This window comes from Pleurodeles waltl, chromosome 4_2, assembly GCF_031143425.1.
Source record: "Pleurodeles waltl isolate 20211129_DDA chromosome 4_2, aPleWal1.hap1.20221129, whole genome shotgun sequence".
Lineage (NCBI taxonomy): Eukaryota > Metazoa > Chordata > Amphibia > Caudata > Salamandridae > Pleurodeles > Pleurodeles waltl.
Genome location: NC_090443.1, coordinates 469,119,235 through 469,136,855, shown reverse-complemented (window position 1 = coordinate 469,136,855; position 17,621 = coordinate 469,119,235).

The following is a 17,621-nucleotide window of genomic DNA, read 5'->3' as shown; positions in this document are numbered from 1 at the left end:
CACGACCCCTGGTCCTCAGCACACCCAAACCCCGCAGCACCGCTACGACCCCATCACCCTCCACGCCCTCAACCCAGGGCGCTCCAGCACCTGCTTCCAAGCTAACCCGAAACGTACCCAGGGACCTTTCGCATGTCACACCTGCAAACTTACCTTCCACCACGAAACTACCACGACCACCAGCCCACGCGCCATCAACCACCTCAAATGCATCCTGGTCAACGCCTGATCCGTCCACAAGTACGCCGTTGAACTCTGGGACCTCCTGGACTACACAGCACCAGACGTCGCCTTCATCACGGAGACCTGGATGAATGCCTCTTCGGCCCCCGACATCGCCATAGCCATCCCGAAGGCTACAAGATTTCCAGGAAAGACCGCACCAACCAAGTAGGAGGAGGAATCGCCATTGTCTTCAAAGACTCCATCAGCGTCACCACCTCAACCGAGGACACCCCCCTCGCCGCCGAGCACCTGCACTTCCAGATCCGCACTGACCCCAGGACCACCCTCAGAGGATCCCTCATCTACCGCCCCCCGGACTCCATCACGACTTCATCTCCCCGCACGCCCTCGCCTCGCCAGACTACATCCTCCTCGGCGACCTCAACTTCCATCTAGAACAGAACAACAACCCCAACACCACCGCCCTGCTCGACAACCTCGACAGCCTCGGCCTCAAGCAACTGGTGAACACCCCCACCCACATCGCCGGACACACGCTTGACCCCTTCTTCTCCGCCAGCAAACACGTCTCCTTTAGCCACGCCTCCGCTCTCCACTGGACCGACCACAGTTGTGTCCACTTCACCTTCTGACGCGAGACCCGCCACCTCCGCATCAACCCATCCCTCGTCGACAGTGGAACAAAATCCCTGAAGAACAGCTTTTCTCCACGCTCATCGACAACCAACCTACCTTCATCGCCAACCCCAATGACGCAGCCCTCAGCCTCACGAACTGGATCACCAACTGCGCAGACAACCTCGCTCCCCTCAGACGCCTTCCCAGACAGGCCAACACCAAAAAACCTCTCTGGTTCTCTGACACCCTTAAGGAATCAAAGAAAACCTGTTGCGCCCTCGAGAAAGCCTGGCGTAAGGACCACACCGCTGACAACATGACCGCCCTCAAGAACGCTACCCGCGAACACCACCACCTGATCCGAGCAGCTAAAAGGAATTTCTTCACAGACAGACTGGACAAAAACAGCCACAACAGCAGAGAACTCTTCAGCATCGTAAAAGAGTTCTCCAACCCGAACGCCAACACCAACTCCATCACGCCCTCGCAAGACCTGTGCAACTCCCTCGCCGCCTTCTTCCATCGTAAGATTACCGACCTACACAACAGCTTCGGACACCAGACCCAGCCGACCAACACCGAACCCACACCCCCAGCCATCACCCTCAACGCCTGGACCCACATCAACACAGAAGAAACCAAAACCACCATGAACTCAATCCACTCCGGTGCCCCCTCGGACCCCTGCCCACACTTCATCTTCAATAAAGCCGACGACATCATCGCCCCGCACCTCCAGACCATCATCAACTCCTCGTTTTCGTCTGCTACCTTCCCCGAAAGCTGGAAGCACGCTGAAGTCAACGCCCTACTGAAGAAACCTACGGCTGACCCAAGCGACCTGAAGAACTTCCGCCCCATCTCGCTCCTCCCCTTCCCTGCCAAAGTCATAGAGAAGACCGTCAACAAGCAGCTTACCAACTTCCTTGAAGACAACAACCTTCTCGACCCCTCACAATCCGGATTCCGAGCCAACCACAGCACTGAAACCGCCCTCATCTCAGTCACAGACGACATCAGAACCCTGATGGACAACGGTGAAACAGTCGCCCTCATCCTCCTCGACCTCTCGGCTGCCTTCGACACCGTCTGTCACCGCACCCTAATAACCTGCCTTCGCTCCATCGGGATCCAAGACCAGGCCCTGGACTGGATCGCCTCATTTCTCTCCAACCGCTCTCAGAGAGTCTACCTCCCACCTTTTCGCTCAGACCCCACCGAGATCATCTGCGGCGTCCCTCAAGACTCCTCGCTCAGCCCGACACTCTTCAATGTCTACATGAGCCCCCTCGCCGACATCGGACGCAAGCACAGCATCATCATCACCTCTTACGCCGACGACACTCAACTTATACTCTCCCTCACCAAAGACCCCACCAGCGCAAAGACCAACCTGCAAGATGGTATGAAGGACGTCGCAGATTGGATGAGACTCAGCCGTCTGAAACTGAACTCAGACAAAACGGAAGTCCTCACCCTCCGCATGCTCCGTAAGATCTTCCGCTGGATCCCCGCCGACACCAGAAAGACTGTGACCCACGCCCTCGTCACTAGCCGCCTGGACTACGGCAACACCCTTTATGCTGGGACCACCGCAAAACTCCAGAAACGTCTGCAACGAATTCAAAACGCCTCCGCCCGCCTCATCCTCGACATACCCTGCAACAGCCACATCTCCGCCCACCTGAGACACCTGCACTGGCTTCCCGTCAGCAAAAGGATCACCTTCCGACTTCTCACCCACGCACACAAAGCCTTCCACAACAAGGGACCAGAATACCTCAACCACCGCCTCAGCTTCTACGCCCCACCCGTCTTCTCCGCTCCACCAGCCTCGCTCTTGCCGCAGTCCCCCGCATCCGCCGCTCCACAGCTGGTGGGAGGTCCTTCTCCTACCTGGCGGCCAAGACTTGGAACACCCTCCCCACCATCCTCAGGACCACCCAGGACCACTCCATATTCCGGAGACTCCTCAAGACCTGTCTCTTCGAGCAGCAGTAACCCCTTCCCCCTAGCGCCTTGAGACCTGCACGGGTGAGGAGCGCGCTTTATAAATGTTAATGATTTGATTTGATTTGATTGATGACGGTCTTGGTGGCAGTGCTTAGTGGGGATCTTTTTAACAGTGTTGATATTGGTAGTAGTAATATTGGTGATGGTTTTTGACATTATGTTAATGGTATTGGTTAGACTGGTAATGATGGAGATGTGATGGTGGTGGTAGTATTAGTGGTAATATAGGTGGTGGTATTAGTGGTATGGTGATAAGTGTCATTTAGGGGTCAATATCAACATCCTAGGCCCCCTCAGGTAAGAGAACGTGTCAGGATGTGTATTACTGTGGATCTGTGGATTTACACATTCTAGATATCATTTTTCTAGGCCCGTGTGTAATTTTCGTCACTTCGAAGTAATTAATCTCTGGAACTTCGCATTACGCATATTATGTGTAATGCCTGAGATTTCACAATTCTCTTGTGAGAGCACAGACACAATGCAAGCCACCCAAAAGTGAGCAGCATTATTTCTTTAATGTGGGCAGTGGTAAAATAACTCAAAAAGTAAATGCGCATTAACATTATTAACATACAGGTGAATTTTGAGCGCAACATGCATGTGTATTTTTTTATTTTCGCTTACCCAGAGGATATGCAAAGGAGAGTGAGGCTACCGTATAAGGAGTATCAACTCCCTCTTCCTGTCCTGAAGACTCCTCCCTGTGCTCTGTCCAAGCCATAGACATTTTGGATTCAGATGTTTTGTAGGGAAAGCATCACTCTTCGTTTGTCTTCAGTTTCTCCTGCATCTCCCACCCGTAGAAGTTGGAATCTATACTTTTTGTCATATTTTCTTTGTTGCTGATATCCTGGAGTTTAATTTAGGGAGGGTGCAGGTAGATCTAAGTGAGATTAAATGATAATGGGCAGTTTGGGGTGATGGAGGCCTGTGTTAATTTTTTTAAACTAATTTTCCTTCTGTTTTAGTGAACTTTGTAAAAAAAATCATCTTCATATTGTGGTACTTTTCATGTTTTGGGACCTAGGGCCGTATGTACGAACACATTTTCCCATGGACACAGAATGGGCAAAACTGTTTGGTACATCTGGCCCCTAGTCTGCTGTAGGTTTTGGATGTATCTTGTAATGTATTTTTTTACATTCTCACTGTTTGTGAGCTAAATATATTTTTCATTATTCTAGGGGCTTGTCAATGGCCTTGTGTTCATGCTAAATTTAGTTTCTTTTAGTTTGTATCTTCCTAAGGGTGCCTAGGGTCACAGTGGCTTGAGGAGTCAAGGCCCATGCAGGCCAGACATTTTTGCTTGCACTTCCCCAAACCCTTACCCACCATTATTTGGTCGAGCGTGCAAGCGCTTTTCAACCTGTTGTAAGTATTCTGTGGGCTTTTAACCACACCCATCTTATGCCCATAGCTTTCACTCGTTCTTGGGCTTGCCTTTCAAAAATCCCTTGATGTTATTGGTAAATGCTTTATGTTTGTCCCACCTTAGGGTGGTTTTGTTACCGCCTTGCAGCCTGACCCTGTTGCATGGATCATTGCGCGATTCTCCATATACTTCAGCATGGGTGACCTATTTTTAGGGTCAAGCTTGCAAGTGCATGCTCTTCCTCTTGCGTCTCGTTTGCGAGACACTGTTGATTTCAGTAAAGTGCCTCGAGCCCACCTGCCGCTCACCATTTGTTGGTTTGCGTGGCACTCTTCTTGACAGCCTTGTAATTCGTACAGGCATGTCTGGCATCATTTCCGTTCCTCTGTGTGGAGCAAGGATGAAGCACTAATAGATTTCAACTTAATTAGTGCCCGTCCGCTGCTCCTGATGTGTTCGGGGTACTATTTTGTTCTAACTTTCAGTGCCCCGCAAAAAGAAAGCTTGTGATTGATTTGTTTTACTCAGTAGGTAATGGAAGCCACACCTATTCACTTTGGTTTGCAGGTGCTCTGTAGTGCTTCCTGCATCCGTCCTCCGTCACAGTTGTTTTTTTTCTCAATACAGCGATTGCTTTCGTTCGGACCTTTTGTTATGCGAGACTGGCTGATGCATTATCCTTTTTGTGAATACTTTTGTGAAACAATACTTTCTAATGGCACAGCATAACGGTCCTCTACAATCTTATATTGTGACCATTTACTATGAGTTCCCTTCAGCTAAGGTATGCTTGCCTCATACTGTGTGTACGCCGTCAAGGAATGTAACTTTCGGTCGTTATCACCAATCAGGCGTGAACATAGAGTCCGAATGGAGGAGTGGGCAGTTTCTTTTCAAAATGCACTTCATTCGCTGCTCAGTGGCAAGCAGCTGCTGTGTACATTTGCAGTCTAATTCGGTATTTCTTGAAAACCGTTCTACAACAACGTGCAACATTTTCCTGACAGAGAAATTCAATAGCATTAAAATGCACATCATTTTGTTTTGGGCTAGCAAGCATCTGCTTGAAAAAGAGAGCGCCAGTGGCACACTGCCTAGCACACATGCAACTTACATGTTCCTTGGGATTTATGTAGTGCCAGAACCAGAGTGTTTAATGCGAATACACTATGATGATTGTGTCCAAACACCAAATGTATGCCTCACATATAACGGTTTAGGTTCACACATGAAGCAGCTCTGGCAACTGCTGTTATGTATTTATTATGCATGCAAACTGGACTTTAAACCATTTGTAGGCCTTCCTACTTCAGCACAGAAGTGAAGGGCAGTCAGTAGGGTAACATAATTTCCCCATGCTACAATGTGACCAAGTGAATAATCCAGGTTTAGAACCCAGGTGAATGCGTTCAGCAAGTTATTACCCCAGACCTCATATCCTCCCAAGCACAAGATAACCAGCCTGTAGTGGAACAGACATTTTTCAGATATACCAGTTTTTCTGAAAGCCTTGGAAAATCAGGTCATATGTGCTTGCCAGACATGTGACTGAATGCCCTGCCAGCCTCGATCCTGTCATCCTCTACCAAAGAATGTGTGTCCGTGGAGCGTTTCTAGGCACGTTACCCGTTTTTTAGGTCGTGCGCACAAGCGATTTGACCTGTTACAAGTATTGTGTGCTTTTAACCACGCCCACCTCACACCATCACTTTCACTCGTTCGTGGGCTTGCCTTTAAAAAATCACCCAATGTCATTGATAATTGCTTTATGGTTGTCTCGTCTTGAGGCCACTGCCCCTCTTACATGGATTATTGTATGATTGTCAATATACTTCAGCTTGGGAGAACTATTTCTTTTGTCTCTCCCCTTCGTGCTGCAAGGCAGCCATGGCGTTCACAGAATGAACAGGCACAACAGCTTGAACTTGATCAGTAGTATTGGAGCACTTGTCACATTGTTCACAGTTACCTAATCAGTCTCATTTCTTGTGGCTCTCCCTTTAAAACACTTGAAATTGGTGAATGCTTTACTAAAACAGAAATCCTCAAAGCGGCTCTCCCAGCACAGCGGGACAGCCAATATTACAATATTCACTGCATTCAGGAAACTCATCCCATAATACTTTGCAAGCATTCTTTTTCAATTTTTTTTTGCTCTTAACTCAGCCTGTGGTAGTCCTGGGACAATGGGACCACCACCAAAACATTCACAACAACGTGCTCTTTCTGTCTAGATCATACTAGGTTAGTGGGGACCCCAAAATAATAACACCGCCCACCATTCAGTATCTGTTTAATTTTTTCATGGCTGCATGTCTTGTTTTACAGCTGATAGTAGGATGAGTTTTAAGGGTTTGTTTTGTATATAGTTAAGTATGTAATTAATATAGGTCTGTTAGTTCTGAATATGTATAATGTACTATATTTTCTAGAAGCTAAATATTTTGCGGCACTGTATTGCTGTCTGCCATTTTTGTGTGGTTATGCTCTCTGGGGGCTAATAGTATAATTACATAACCATGTTTCTTATAAATGCTATTTTCATGGTGGGGTGGTCTAGGGGCTGTTCTAAGCATTACAGTCATATCAACATATTAAAATATTTATGGCACTGAAACCATTCCCATAATGCTTTGCAGGACATTACTTTTACAAAACACTTTGCCCCAAACTTTGCCTGTGGTGGTCCCAGGACAATGGGGCCACCTTCAAAACGCTCTTTCTGTCTACATCATCTCTGGGTCCCCATACTAGGTTAGTGGGGACCCCAAAATATTAATCCCTCCCACCATTTAGTGTCCTTTAGCCTTTTTCATGGCTACAACGTTTGTTTTACACTTGGGCAAAGTTTTGATTTAAAGGCCTTGTTTCTAATATTGTTGCAGTAGGTCTGCTAGCCCTAGAAGTGTTCTCTAGGGGATACGTATATGGTCACATTGCATTACTTTTCTCTGTATTTTTTCATGGGGTTATCCCCCCATGGGGCTAACAATATGGTTACATAACCATGTTTCTTACAAATGATATCTCTGTTTGCCTCTAGGGGCTGATTTGAGCATTACAGTCTAATGCCAAAAGTTTATTTCTAATGAAGGCTTATATGATAATTGTTTATGTTTTAATAATCTCTCTTTATTGCAGTTATGATCATAAATCAGGCCAACATAACATCCTTATTGCACTATGACTGTCTGAACACTTTTGATATGTTTGGGTGACCCTTCTAGTTAATTTCTCTAGTTACTCCTCCGCAGCTGTTTTGTGTATTGTTTTGGGGGGAATTGTATTAGCCAGCCATCAACTCTAATGGTGGGGTAGTGAAAGTGGCATTCTATTGGTATTAGCATGGCAGATTTAAATTAGGATGCTGAATGGTAACAATTTTCATTTTTGGCTGCAGAATAGATATATGCAGGGCCACTGGGAATATGTGGCAGGAAAAGACAAAATTATGAGGCAGGGTTGACCAGCTTTTAAAAGTATTTTCCAAGGGTAATTGTTGCCTTGTGCTATTTGTGTTTGGGGTATTTTTAAAGTGCATTTTGAACTTAAATCGCTGTTTCCATTTTGCTGCACTGTTGAATTTTTTGTTCCTGCTTTACTGGTGCTGTACTAGGCTCATAGGCCCAGTAACATTTTGGGTGTATATTTGTGCAGTTCTTTCCCTGCAGGCCCTGCAAGTTTTTAGGGTCTAGCCTGCCATAGCAGGTGCCAGCGCATGCATTTTGCTTTTGAAACAATCTTGTAAACAAAAAAGGGCTTGGGGCCCACCTGTTGCTCTCTATTTGTTGGTTAGAGTGGCACTTTTCTTTGCAACCTCGTAATTGGTCTGTGCAGGCATATCATCATTTCCATTCCTGTCCGTGTGTTAGGGACTAAGCACTGATTGATTCAACTTAATCGGTGCCCATTGTCTGCGCTCAATGTGATTGAGATACTGTTTTGTTCTTTTTAACTTCTAGTGCAGTGCACGCAGAAGTCATGTGAGTGGTAAAAATGTGCCCAGCAGGGCAAACAAAATTGTAAAGGTTTATTTCTTTTAGTTTGCCAAGTCTTCTTTTCTCACTTTGTACTCATGTTTTGTTTGTGCCATTTTTAAATCATGAGGGTTATCTTGTTCTAAGTACTGCAAAGTGGCATTGTTTCTTTCTCATGTGTAATTTTCAGAATTATACTTAAACGCATAATCGTGCAGTACACCCCAATCCACCCCTCTCCAATCCAATCTGCCCCACTCCAATCCACCCCATCTCACCCCACACCAATCCACCCACTCAATCCAATCCACCCCAGACCAATCCAGATCACCCCACTTAAATCCAAACCACACCCATCCAAACCATTCACACCAATACACCACAGTACAATCCTCCCAACCCACCCCAATCCAATCTGCCCTACTCCAATCCAAAACATTCTGCTCCACTCCAATCCACAACAATCTTCCCCACTCCAATGCACAACCACCTGCCCCACTCCAATCTGCCTCACTCCAATCTGCCCACTCTAATCCAAATCAATCTGCCCCAGTCCAATCCAAAATAATCTTCCCCTCTCCAATCCAAAACAGTCTGCCCCACTCCAATCTGTCCAACTCCAATCAAAAACATTCTGTCTGACTCCAATCTGCCACACTCCAATTCAGAATTATCTGCCCACTCCAGCCTGTTACACTCCAATCCACCCCAATCTGCCCCACTCCATTTTTCCCCACTCCAATCTGCCCCTCCAGTCTGCCCACTCAAGTCCGAACCAATCTGCTCCACTCCAATCCAAAACAATCTGTCCCACTCCAGTCTGCCTCCCTGAAATCAAAACCAATCTGCCCAACTCCAATCACCCCAATCCAATTCAAAATAATCTGCCTCCCTCCAACTTGGCCCACTTCACTCCACTCCAACCTTTCTTGCTTCAATCTGTTCTGCTCCAGTTCAAAACAATTTACCCCACTCCAATCAAAACTATCTGCCCCACTCCAAACTACCCTATTCCAACCTCTCCCACTCCAGTCCACCTCACTCCAGTCCAATCCACGCGACTCCAATGACTCCAATCCACCCCACTCCAACCCAATACATCCCACTCCAGTCCAATCCCATCCACCCCACTTCAATCCACCCCAACCCAATACAATCCACCCCCCAGCCCTATCACTCCAATTCAATCAACCCACCCGATCCCATCTAATTCACCCCAATACAATTCACCTCACTATTTTAATCCACCCGCTCCAATACAATGCACAGCATCCATTCCACCATTCTTCCCAATCCACACCACCCTGCCCTAATCCAATCCACCCCACTCTACGCCAATCCAATCCACGCCACCACCTCAATTCACTCCAACCATACCACCCTATTCCACTCTACGACACTGCACTGTACAACACTCTCTGCCACTGAACTACTGAACTCTATTTCCCTCTATTTAACTGTATGACACTCTACTCTCCCACTCCACTCTCGACACTCCACACTACTAACTTTTAGCCATGCTCGATAGTAGCCACACTGGTGTACAACATGGTAAAAATGTATTGCCAAAGCCAGTAGCTCTTGTATGGGCAAGACCTATTGGCTTTGCCAATGTTTGTTATTGAGGTGAGGGAAAAGAGGCTCCAGCTGGGATAGGGCAGCCATTTTCTCTTTATTTTATATGCCAGAGTGTGGTGACAGCAATTGTGGTGACACACAGTTTGCGTGTGTGGGTGTGTATGTACGTGTGTGAGATGGGCAGCCATTCTGTCATAGTTCTCCATGTTTCGTCTTTGCTGGACATACGTCAATTGTCATTTTTTGAAACCAACATATGCATGTGGGTGTGAGCATGTGTATATCTGAGAGATAGACAGCAATGTTTTCCATTTTTCTCAATGCTTTCTCCTTGCTGGTCATGTGGTTATGGCTATTTTGGAGAGCCAGTGTCTGTGTTCATAGGCAGTCATTTTGTCTTTGTTCTCCATGCCTCCTTCCTTGCTGACACATGCCATGTGGTGAGCGTCCACCAAGTTTTTGGAGTCAGGGCTATTTCTGATTATTTATCATTTTATTCTATTTGTTTAGGGGCACTGATATTAGAATAAGTCAAGGTCATTTTAGTTTATTTTTTCCTTTTTCCTGATATATTTCTCCTCTTCACATATTTATTTGTGCATGTAGTTGATCATAATAGTCTGCAGTACACAGTTGTTGCTTTTGAATAATTTTGTTCAATTTCAGGCTGCCTCCCACGTGCCCTGAAAGGATACAAAGTATTATTTTAAATAATTTTTTTAAATTTTTGCCTACACATTGTAGGGGACTTTTCGTGCCCTTGAGGGACACAATTTATTAATTATTTATTTTAGTTTACCTTTCCCTACCACACCTTTCTTTCGTGGGGGGTCCATGGGGCCTAGATGGACACCAAGTATGTTTATATAACTTTTATTTTTTTGCCTGCCCCTACCCCTTCTTTTCTTATGGGCCCGAGAGCCCTGGAGGGGCATTTCTTTGATTTTTTCTGGTGCCCCTGCCTTCCATAGAGGTCCTTGGGCCCTGGAGAGACACCTATATACTTTTATATTAATTTAGTTGATTATTCCAATAATGCTATGATGATAATGGCAATTATTTATGGCTTATTGCATTGCCAGGATTTGCCAAGTTGCACTTTCTCCATTCCTATATTTTATTCAGTGGAGGTACACAATAAGGTACTTAGGGCCAGATGTACGAAAGTTGGGAATTGCGACTTGCAATTTGCGAGTCGGAGCGACTCGCAAATTGCAAGTCGCAATTCCCAATGCAGTACGGTGTCTCAGACACCGACTGCAACTCGCTATGGGGTCGCAATGACCCACGTCATGAATATTCATGAGGTGGGTCGCAAATTGCGGCCCCATTACGAGTATGGGCACTCGCTAACATGGAGGCCTGCTGACGTCAGCAGACCTCCATGTTCGCGACCTGCTTTTAAATAAAGCAGTTTTTTTTTTTTTAAGTGTAGCCCGTTTTCCTGACAGGAAAACGAGCTGCACTGCAAAAAAAAACGAAACCTTTTGTTTCGGTATTTTTTCAGGGCAGGGAGTGGTCCTTTGGACCACTCCCTGCCCTGAAAAAATATTTTGGGGTCCAGTCACAAACTGGAAGGGGTCCCATGGGGACCCCTTCCAATTTGCGAGTGGGTTACCATCCACTTGAAGTGGATGGTAACTGCGATGCCATTTGCGACCGCGTACATGGTCGCAAATGGTATTGCATCCCACAGCGACTCGCAAATAGGAAGGGAACACCTCTTCCTATTTGCGAGTCGGAAATGCATATTGCGAGTCGGTAACGACTCGCAATATGCATTTCTGCATGCCAAACCCACGTTTGCGACTCGCAAACGGCGATTTTTGCCGTTTGCGACTCGCAAACGGGTTGCTACATCTGGCCCTTACTGACTTAGATGGGGAGAAGTCTCTTGGCTTAGATGATACCAGAGGCCAGAAAGACCTCTCTGCTAAGTGCTTTTACTGCTGACAGTCATAACAAGTAAAGAAGATGGTTCCAAAGAAGGAGCTACCCACAAATTAAGTGGTCAATGGAGAGAAAAAGACATCTGTTGCTAGTGCCACCACTGCCATCAAGCCATCATCCTTATTCCAGCAACTCAGCACACCTACTCCACCTTCCACTAGGAAGAAGGAAGCTCGGGGGAGGATCACCCCTGGATCAACAACCGTACCACCCCATCTGAAGTAGATGTCTCTCAGCGCCCCATCTTCTCCGAGCACTCTCTTCTGATGATCTTGACATGGATTGGACCCCGATTTAACCTGAGTGAGAGACAAAGGAAATCAAAGGTTTGCAAGAGTCTTGGACATGAGCACCGGACCAGTGACTATTCATGTGGCTATCTTTTCAAGAAGCCAAAAACGTGTAGCAACCACCACCACCTCTACTGCAGTTACAGACAGCCCTAGACAAAGGCAAACACAAGCTCCTAGCTCCACCTCCATAAGTTCTTTAGGGATTGTCTTGATAAGAAGGCTATTGTCCCCAAATTTGGGACTACTTTACACTTAGTCTTCAAGCGGACCACATCGCAGAATATTCACTCTGCCGCAAGCAATTGTCACAGTAGGTCAGGTAGAAAAGTGAACACGTTGTTGTGTGGGAAGCATCTCAAAACAATAGCTGCTTGTGCGAAAGGAAAAGCACAGAAGTTGAATTGATAGAAGGAGTTGGTAGTGAGGAAGATGTCATGCAAAGCAGCAGTGTGACTGTCTCCCAGAATACTCAGTCATCACCCGCAGCAGCCTAGCAAGGGATTAAAAAAGAGGGATATAGTCATTCCAAAGCTTACAAGCAGCTCAGAAGGTACCTGTTGGTCACTTGTGGAAGTATCCTCATAAAGAAACCAGTCACAACTACCCACTACCAAAGCTATGTTCAGTAAAGAGCTGCATGCCACCAAACCAATGAGATAGTCCAGTTATACAGTGGGAAACTGGACAAAGTATTAGCGTTTGACCCCCTGACATTTTTCATTGGTGTACAAGAGGGGTTTCTGGAGTTTGTAGAGACCTTCTGCCCAAAATGGAAGGTTCAAAGCCATACTTATTCTTCCACTATTGTTGTGCCAGTGCTGCACCAAGTGCTGGAATTGGATGGTGAAGCAATGAAGGAGGGTATTCTTTAGTTCTTCCACCTCATGACAGACTGGTAGACCAGCTGTTAAGCTGAGACTACATATGCACCACTTCACACTTGGTCTGATCCAAGAGAGTTAAGCAAATACTAGATTTGGTTTAATCGTTGAGGATGCTTTCTGAGGTATTCAGCATCATGCAACATTTGCAATGTTTTCCATGTAGAAATTACATATGGCTTCCATTATTTTGGAAGAATTTAACCCCAGAATCTATGAATGGTTTTGTCCCAGAGGTTTTCATACTGGATTTGTTGTCACTTACAATGACAATAGTATTGTCAAAGCAGTAGCTGATGGAGAGAATTTAAGAGTCCTATACTTAACACATTGCATAAACCTAATTTTCTAGGGCGTCCTCAAATGAGAAGCAGTAGCCAAAATCATACTGTTCAATTGTTGCCATGTTGGCACTCATTTCAATCATTCTTTCAAAGCCTGGAAGCAGTCGAGAATCACTTAGCGTGCTAATAGAACCCCTGTAAAAGCCCTCACACAGAAGGTGCCAACCCATTGGAATTCCACCATCTACATCCTGCAACACCTGTTTGAGCAGTACAGGTCTATCAGTGAATATGCACTACAAGAGAGAGGGGATAAGGCTGCCAAAGCCATTGCAGTGAGGTTAAAAATGGGTACTGGTGGAGTGCCTTATCTAAATGAAAGTGTTATTTGAGATTTTGACATAGAGAGCCAGCAAGGAGGACAGTAGAATGAGCCAAGTGATCCCATTGTTGAACATGCTGCATGAACGTTTGAAAAAAATGGAACATACATTTATCATTGTCAATGAAGAAGCCGATTCTTGGGTTGACAGCTCAACCTATCATCTGAACGCAAATCAAAGGCTTCAAAAAAGAGATTGTGTCTTCCCAAGAGTACATCTTAGCATTGATAATGGATTCACAGGACAAACACGTACTGGCCACTTGCATTACTTTTTTCAGCATGGGATGTGTCAGTTGGATTGTCAGGAAAGCGGGTGACCCAGAAGATCAACATTTGCAATTTGAGGCCACAGCAGAACTGAAATGCTGCCTTCAGCCTTCGGAGAGCATAGTGGTTATCTAGAATCAAGAAGCATGTTGCAATTGAAACAGCAGCGCAAACCAGTGATAACATAATCCTCTTCTACTGAACCTATAGCACCACAGCTTCACTTTCAAACTCTGCAATAGTTTGGTTTATGTATATAGGATCACCTAAATCAAGTGCACAGGTGTGCGCAACATAGAAACAATGTGCCAACAACAACAACACTTGAGAAAATGGTGCAGGGCTATTCAGATGACTCAACAGACGACTACCTGGATCAAGACACATGGCCTATTGGCATGGGAAAAAGAAGGAGTGGCCAGAGCTAACCAACCTGCAATAAAATAGCTGGTATGTCCTTTAACCAATGTATCTTTGTTGCCCATGTTTAGTGCAACATGGACAATTGTCACATCAGAAGGACCAGTCTCTTTCTTCAAAACATGAAGAGACTGACAATGATTAAAATGAATAAACATTAAATACCCAAAAAGTGTAAGACTCTAGAAGACACAACCATGGGTGACAGAAGTGTCTCAGACATCATAAGTGTGGCAAGTGATCATCCCCTAGACTACCTTCCTGAATTTGAGGATGAATTTTACTTTTCAGATTAAAAAAGCAACAGAGCAACAGAAGTGTCTTCTATGTCAAAGAATACTAAAAAAAGGACCATCTGTCTAATTATATGTGCTTTTCAGCTTGTGGTGGACATGAAGATGATGGCCACAGCTAAACGTTTTTGCTGTTTGGGTGATCATTTCAATTATTCAGGGTACATGCAGCTAGTTGTCTAGATAAGTGGTACAAGACTGGCACGTAATTCATTCTTTGCAAGATTATGTCCAACATACTTTGACTTCTCCTCACATACATTGTTTATCTTGACTTTAAAATAGAGTTGTTTTTTCTAATATAGGGTTGTTTTTTTCTAATTTTACAGACCTTCTCTTCAGCAAAGAAGTAAAACCTCCACGGTGTTCTTGCCCTGCAGCTCACCCCAGCTTCCAAGATGGACAATGGCAGAATAATAATGTTCCACCATATGTGTTCAGTTTAAGTTTTCCTAACTTTTATTATGAATAGTTTTGAACTGTGTGTATCGTTGCTATTTTGGACTTCAACCTAGATAACTATAACTAACTTGGGAATCTGCTGGTTGCTAAAGGCTGAGGAGGTCAACTTAAAAGTCATCATTCTTCCATGACAGATGGACTTATGTGCCAGCTGAATGCTGTGCCTAATTCCCTAAAGTTTCCCTACCAATCCAATTGATACCATAACCCTCTTACATCAAGCTGTGAGATCTACTAAGCAGTTATCTATTTCTACAATCAATAAATCTCACTTTTAGGGTGGCAAATGAAATGCACACATTGTAAACTGTTATGGGGAGGTTACTAAAAAGTGTTAACCGGCCATGCCATCCCCCTTATCTGGGCCAAAAAGGAACATCATTATGCAGAGAATAAATGATAACAATGTAGGGCAAAGATAGGCAGTTGCACTTTTTTCCATAATTTATGACCCAAGGATAATGAGCCAATGTACCTGAGAAGTCCACAGAAGCTCAGCTGTGATGCTCTCCTTTGACTTGAATGTGCATTACACTTACATTTGTAAATGACTACCCCTTTACACTGTGTGGATTTATGATGGTCTTTGTCTCGGATGTGCACTCACTATGTTCTTGTTTTTTGGTTTAATGTTGCAGAATGAGAATCTTTATTTGCTGCATCACCTTCTCCATTTTAAATAAGAATAGCCTTGTTTTTCCTGAGACGTCTTCGTTGTTTGAACTGAATCACCACCAGCTAGTCCCTTTGAAAAAACCACTGTGTACTCAACATCGACAACAGGAGGAAGTGGCAGACAATACCTTTCAGCTCCGCTAAGAAGATCTTTCAAACTTAGGGGCAGATTTATGGAAAGTGGCGCTGCACTGAGTGAAGTGCCACTTTCCTTGAGCCCCTTAGCACCCCCTACTGCCACCATGTGTGCACTGTATTTAAAATACGGCGCACCATGGAGCAGGGTAGGGGGAAATAGCATAATTTCACATGACGCTATTGATGTACTCTGCAGGAGTAGCACCACAATATTGGCGCTACTCCTGCAGAGTACCAAGGGCTCCATTCTAAAGAATGGAAGCTCTCTTTTAACGCCTTCTCTTGAGCAGGTGTTAAAAGTGCTGTAAAAATGGCGCAAGGAATTCTCATAGATTTCCTTTGACCATTTGTTCAGCTCACCTAAGGGGGGAACGCTCCCTTTGCATACATTATGCCTGGCGCAGGCATAATGTAGTGCAAAGGGTTACAGGTTGGCGCAATGCCTTATAAATACGGCGCAGAGATTTAGGCCTCGATGGGCCACATTAACGTCATAAATAACTACGTTAATGTGGCGCAAGGTGGCATAAGGGGACTATAAGTATCCCCCTTAGGTCACTGGATAAAACAACAAAATGATCACAACTGTGTAGAGGGCATGCACTTTTTCGTAGAAGCACGTAAATCCGGCCCATTCAAAACATATCCTTCTGGCTCCTAACATGTGAAATGCTCACAGAATTATCTGGTGCCAGCTGTGTTGTCAAGCCAGGCCATAAACCTACCCCTACCCCAACTGTTCCACCCTCACCACCCACAACAGGACCACATCCCTAGGATCTCTGAAGACGAACCTAATAAAAGTAAAACTACCCCTTACCCAACTGTCCCACTTTTACCACCTACAACAGTTCCAACACCCGCAATAAAGATGTCCCTCAATTTTACACAGTCTTTTAAAAATGCGTTGTTGATTGGCCTTAACCTCCTCCATGCTTTTATCTAGCAGAGGAGGACCTCGGTGTAGTGGGTTGGGGGCAGGCTGCTCTGGTGGTCCATATGTTGCTGGATGCAAGTGGCTGTGGTGGTGGTGGTGGTGCTGCCTCCTCTCAGCCGGCTTGACAGTAGAGGCTGTGGGTATCCCTACTTCCTCCTCCTTCAGGATTAATAGCAGTACGAGGGCTCCTTCTCATTAAGGTACAGCTGTGTCACTATATTTTCGCTAGCGATGGTCCTTACCCTTGGAATACTCCGAGGCTCTGGTGGGGACCACAGGACAGTCTGAGAAAAGATGAATAGTATGTGAATTGTCCTACCCACTGCAAGCACATGTTTGTATAGTCAGACATCCACACAGTCTTTCTGGTCTCTAGGGTATTATGTGGGATTATTAAGTCCATATACATCATTTTTATTTTTTTATTGCTAAAATGGGTGAAAAGGGTTGATCACTGTACTCTATAGCTACAAATGTTATTTAACAACAGTGATTATTCCAATGACCCTGCTCTTTCCCTAATCCAAAGTCCTGCTTCTCCCGCAAGTTCCACTCCCAACCTACGCCACACCACCCTTCATGATTCATTACAGTGCAACATATACACCTTTCCTGGGTTAGTGAGCGTTAAGTAAGGTATAAAACATCAGGGTTTGGGCTACGTTTAGGTTTTGCTGTGGACAGATTTGGTTATCTGACTGTCACATCACATGCTTAATGAAGAAGTCAGACCAGTGACAGAGATGCCCAAAGAGAAAAGGAAACTCAGGATAAAGTTGTAGGAAAATTATGGCACTTGTTAGTATGGGTATGGAATGGGACACAATGGGAGCTTGTAGTAGCTATATGTGGGCAGTAGTCACACCTCTTCTTCTACCGATTAAGTGAC